Raw genomic sequence first — 6,425 nt, forward strand, 5'->3', positions numbered from 1 at the left:
TATTAATTGGAAAAGTCTGTTTTGTGCTGGCCAGTGGGGTCAGGGTGTTGTGAACCGTTAGGTCGGGTTGTGGTGTGCATCGTTGTAACAGTGGTTTGAGGCGTTTAGCAGATAGGCTGCGGTGGTTTCAAATTCGAGGACGAATCTATTTTTATAGGGGGAGAATTGTAACACCCGTGTCCCAGAATAAAACTGGAAGAACCGATCAATTTATGTTAAATAATGAAATTGACCGGTTTGGTTTAATTTCACCTGGTTTAGGGCCGATTTTAGGAAGCCCTAGTGATCAATCTCAGTTTTCCGATTGAGACCTGAAGCAGATCTCAGGGTTGATGGGGGTTCAATCTCGGGGGAGGGTTTATGTGTGTTGACCGGGAGGGTCAGGTTTATACTNGGGGGGGGGGGGGGGAGGGTTGTATTGATTGGAAAAGTCTGTTTTGTGCTGGACAGTGGGGTCAGGGTGTTGTGAACCGTTAGGTAGGGTTGTGGTGTGCATCGTTGTAACAGTGGTTGGAGGCGTTTAGCAGATAGGCTGCGGTGGTTTCAAATTTGAGGACGAATCTATTTTTATAGGGGGAGAATTGTGACACCCATGTCTCAGAATAAAACCGGAAGAACCGATCAATTTATGTTAAATAATGAAATTGACCGGTTTGGTTTAAGTTCACCGGGTTTAGAGCCAGTTTTAGGAAGCCCTAGTGATGGTTTTTGTAATGCTTTGGACACCTCTTCTCTCTTATTTCGTGGCTGCATTGCTGATGTTGAGAGAAAGAAAGAGAGAGGGAAGGAGAGAAGCTTGTTGTGGTGTGAAGGAGATTTAAGGAGGAAGCAGAATCGTCAGGGTTTGGGAGAAGGAGGATCTGACTGCTCAAATCATTTCGAAAGGTATTGATTTTTGGTAGGGTTGTAGCTAAGAGATTTTCGTACACTCTATTTTTTAAAGAAGTGAATTTGAGTTAATATTCTAGAGATATCGGCAGTTTCGTGGGGCGTTTCTTCTCAGTCGCAGATTGAGACCAGTGGGTGTTTCAGAATCGATTACGGTTTCATCTGAGATCTGATCGTACAAATTGTGTGGGAAGCTTCTGGACGTCTAGACCTTGCTTTCCACCGGAGGGATTGGAAAGTTAACGGTTTTTTTTTGATTTCGTGGTTTCACTTGTGAGATTGTTCTTTTCTAATTTTTCTGACAGTTTGTTTTCAATGTTTGTTTATTGTTGTGATTGGTGATTGGTTGTTAGAAAGCTTCTCTTTTGGCTGTAGTTATTTTCGTGAATCAATTGTTATGGTGATGAGCTTATCTGAATAAGTGATTCACGAACATAACTACAACCAAAAGAGAAGCTCTCCAAAATCCAAGAACAACCAAACTCGCTCCTACAACCAATCACAACAACAAACAAACATTGAAAACAAACTGCCAGAAAAATCAGAAAATAACAACCTCACAAGTGAAACAACGAAATCAAAACGAACCGTTAACTTTCAGCACGATCGGATCTCAGATGAAACCGCAATCGATCCCGAAACACCTGCTGGTCTCAATCCGTGACTAAAAAGAAACGCTCTACGAAACTGCCGATATCTCCTAAAATATTAACTCAAATTCACTTCTGTAAAAAGGAGAGTGTATGAAAATCTCTTAGCTACAAACCTACCAAAAATAAATACCTTTCGAAACGATTTGAGCAGTCGGATCCTCCTTTCCCCAAACCTTGACGATTATGTCATTCTCTTTCTCTCTAAAACAAAACTTTGTTGATCTCTTTCTCCTTCACCCAAAATCGACCAAGGCTCTCTCTCTCTCTCTCTATTTTTCTGTGACTCCCAACTTCGACACTCAATCAAAACAAAAGAGGCGACACTTAAAAAAAAAGTCTAGGGTTTTTGGTTTAATCTGAATAAGGATTTAATTAAACCGATAATTAAACCAAAATTAATTAAAATTCACTCCTTTGAGTTATTCAACACAACCAAAAATATAATTTCGAAACATGGATGTTACACAAAATATATAATGTTTTTGTTAAAACACGCATATTAAGAAATGATTACTTTTAAAAGGTTTAACCAATCATAAACAAAATTGCATAATATAAAATATGAAATTAATTCAAAAATTGCATAGAAACTTGGAAACATCCTATATTATGAAACAAAAATACTTTAATAGACATTCTATATTATGAAACGGAGGGAGTAAATTTTTAGTCCTGGGCAATCGGCAAAAACAGATCAAACCAAAACATTTGGTTTTCGGCAGTGATTGAGAGAGGAGCAATAAACCGATCGGTACAATTATTTTAAGGATTCGGATTTTGGTTTTCTCGGTTCGGTATCCGATTACCGATCGGTTTATTCGGTTAAGAGAAACATGATATAAAAACTTAAAACCCTAAATCTAATTCATTACATGGATCACAGAAAAAAAGATCTCGCCTCCTTCTTCCACTCTCTTCTCCTTTACCATCTTCCTTCTTCTTCTCCTTCCTCTTTTTCTAGACTCTACTACATATTGGTCTTCTTAGTTCTCGTCTTTCTCCTCATATTATCTTCGTTTGTTTTTTTCTTCTAAATCGGAAGCTTTAATCCATACTTAACAATGGCAGCTCGGACCGAGAATCTCCCTCAACTTAATCCGCCTTCAATTAACATACAGCGTGAGGTTTGTGTTTACATTTGATTATTGGTCTTGCATGCTTTTCGTTGTCTAGATCTTAGACTGATTTAATTTTTTACTTTCTTGTTTTAGTGAAAATGTTAGAAACGGACTCATCAACATCCTTCAACGCAGCCTCACTTAAAGGTGGAACAGGGCGGTCGACGAACGCCATTGCTGTCACCGTTACCATCACAGCCATCGCTGCTCATGCGGCAGCCTATATCTTTGTCAAAACCCTAACATTTTGTTGGGTTGGGCTATTAATTGAATCTTGGGTTTTTGTTAATTGTATTTTGGGCCTTTTATTGTATTTGTAATGAGTTTTTAGTGGATTTGGATCTTTTTTATAAAGTAAATTTTCGTATTTGTGATATGTAAACCGAAATAGAAGCCGAATAAACCGAAGAAAAAATTATTCGGTTCAATTTCGGAATATAAATTTTAGCTAATAACTGACCCGAACAAACCGACTTCCAAACCTACTCGAACCGATTTTTAATTCGGGTCTATTCGGTGGAATTTTTGAAAAACCCAATTTCCTTTAAACCGAACAACCCGACCCATTTAACCCGATTAAACCGAACGCCCAGGGCTAAAATTTTTTGAAAGGGTCTTGTGACTAATGACATTTAATGTAATTTTTTAGGAAAAAGTGTAACTACATAGGAGTACTTCTCCTTTGTATAGATGACACTCCATGGAAAAAAATAATTAGAGTAACCCAAATCTGATGATTTAAATTTAAGTTATCTTTTGTATGGTGATGACCATTTCGGTAATGTATCAAGTTTAAAGACTTCATCGAAAAGAACAAAATTGTGCATGGACAAGACAACTTTTGATTTTAAACATTTTACCATTTCAAGAAAAGATATTGCGATAATGTTATTTTTCTTTTTAATTATTGAGCCACAACATGTTGGTCATTTAGTCAAATTCCTACATTTTTAGAAAAAGAACGGAACTCGATACATGATGTGATGATATCTTGTGAATTAAGGACTTACCATTAACCACTGCATTAAAGTTATTTTAATGTTGTAGGGGATTTACTTAAACAAAATTACCAAATGAAAAATAAAAAACAAAAATTCGCCGAAAAACTCAACAAGATCTTCCACAATGATTTAGGCACAACAATTTTGGTAAAAATTTCACCAGAGAATCAAACGACGCAAACTTTATGGTCTCACAATTGTCCATGTGACCGACATGAAAATCTCTACTAACCTATATTATCTGAGAAAAATATTACGTCAGTTTCGTAGTATTACTATTAATTTTGTTTTAAATTATATATATACTAGATAAGGATCCGTCTGATGTGCGGGTTTAGCGTTTTGTAAATAAAATAGAATTTAATAAAAATATATTAAAATTTATTGTACATTATTTATAAAAAGATTTTTTGCTATAATACACTGATTTATATCTATATACAAATATTTTATGTATGTTACCATTAAAAGTCTATTTTTTACACCTAGATATATTGTATGTTATAAATATATTATTTACCACCACCCACCTATTATATGTCTCTTTACTTTTACTTTTGCATAGTTTCTTTAATCACTAAAATTGTTGGCTCAAAAAACATTTTGAATAAAAAATAAATTACATCAGAATAGTGTATGACTAACCATAAAGAGAACCTCGGTTCTGCCCTCCTCTCTTATGCAGAGAACCTTGCGTCCAACCTCCTCCACCATGGAGAGAACCTTCGCTCTGCCTTTCTCCTTTGGGGAGATAACCTTGTGTCCAACCTCCTTACCTTCCTCCTCCCTTGAGGAGATAACCTTGCGTCCAACCTCCTCCACCATAGAGAGAATCTCGGCTCTGCCCTCCTCCTGTGTGGAGAGAATATGTTCACGTCTTTAGCTATCTCAAAGTGGCTTACTCCAGCAACCAATGAAACTAAAGACCCTTTTCCAATGTCACAAAATCTTTTGATGGTAACTAATGTTAAATTTCTCAATATATTCATGGAAGTTTCTTTGACACACCATGATGTAGCCTCTGTCTTCAAGCTCCTCTAGATCTATCAACAATGATTTATGTTTTTCAAATCTATCTATGTTTGTTGTAGTGTTTGATTAGCCTATTTTATCCAACCATTATGTTGATGACCTTCTCTTCTTTATCTCCTTTTGAGATTGAACTAATGGTAACAATTATGTTTGCACAAAAAAAAAGGTCTATGACCAACCAATCAAGGTTGAGAAATTCAAAGAAAATTAATTTGACATAATTAATGAAATAATAGAAAATTATAAGCACGGTGATATATGGATCTCAAATAATTCAAAAATGAAAATATAAATTAAATAAAACAATCTAAAACTACTACAATAAATTTTAAAATACAGTATTAGAAAAAGAAGATGCATATATTATTAATCTTCCATTATTTTTGGGTCAACATATTAATCTTACCTATTCCAAACTGAAAAAGTAGAAAGTAGGAGTATATTTTTGTTAGAAAAATAAGGAAAATTTGTTTTCCCATTAAAAAAGTTTGAGCAATAGAACAAAGTTGAAAGCAATATTTTTGAATAAATTATTTTGTTAGATGAATAATATGAGACGATCTATGTTTGTACAGAAGTGAGTATTTACATTTTTTAGAATTAATAATTTTCTGTATATTTTCCTTAATCCCTTTTCTATTTTATGAGAAAATTTATTCCAATGTGCTCATTGTTTTTTAAAAAGAATTCTTGCTTTCCACTTTTTTTGTAAGACGTACTATCGTTCGACGATAAGAACGCTTTCTGTTTAGTTGATCTAGTGTTATATAATCTCTGTTACTATCTTGCATTTGTGTATTCATATTTTTTCTATGCTAGATGTCCTGCAAATTAATAGAAATCATATATATAAAAGTAGAATTTTGATCTCTGCTTATTGGTCAATTTGATATTTAATGTTTTAAACTATAATATTTATTTTTAATTAAAATTAAAATTCAACACATTTAATCATATATATAAATTTATACTTTAATTTCACTAATTACTACTAATTTGTAACTGAAAATTCATACTTTAATTTCACTAATTACTACTAATTTGTAACTGAAATTAAATAAATTTTGACTTGACTATTGTTTTCCTCCATTCATTTTCAATTAAACACACTATCAATTAAAATTGTAACTCCTCTAATTAAATTATTTTAGAAATAACTTCTATCACTACAAATCCTATAAATAATCATTCCCACATCTTCCTCCACCATATCTCAAATTCTAAATACTTTTTTTTAAAATGTTTTTGCATGGGTTGAAAACTCATTGTAAGTGTTTTTTTTTTTAACAACTCATTGTAAGTGTTTAATTATATATTTTGTTGGATATATCTTATATTGTGATTTCAATTTTATTTCTTTGTTTTATGTATTGTTTCTTTTCTTCTTTGTTTTCTTATTATTTTTAATTTTAAATTACATATGATACTAAAAAAAATTACATATGTATAATAAAAATTTGATGGCTATACAAAAACAAATATCATGCAGATTCTAAAAACAAATATAGGATTTGATCATTGCACAATAAGATAATCAAACTAAAGAAATCATCTTTATTCTTTATCTAGATATTTGATTATTTCTTACATATTTATTTTATTTGTAAAAGTATGCAATGTTTTAAGAAAATAAACTATTGTAATACAATAATTAAATTAATTTTCTTTAATTCTCTCTAAGCTCTAAAAAATTGTAATACATATTTTTAGTATACTCATCATTATATTTAGTT

At 32.6% G+C, this 6,425-nt stretch overlaps 1 long non-coding RNA gene across 1 annotated transcript; it reads left to right on the forward strand.

Annotated features, from left to right (window-relative positions):
* LOC109128086 lies at positions 2,416–3,028 on the forward strand. Its single transcript, XR_002034537.1, has 2 exons — positions 2,416–2,665; positions 2,753–3,028. It is a non-coding gene; the product is annotated as an uncharacterized LOC109128086 (long non-coding RNA).

The sequence above is a fragment of the Camelina sativa genome, chromosome 12 (genome assembly GCF_000633955.1).
Source record: "Camelina sativa cultivar DH55 chromosome 12, Cs, whole genome shotgun sequence".
In the NCBI taxonomy this organism is placed as follows: domain Eukaryota; kingdom Viridiplantae; phylum Streptophyta; class Magnoliopsida; order Brassicales; family Brassicaceae; genus Camelina; species Camelina sativa.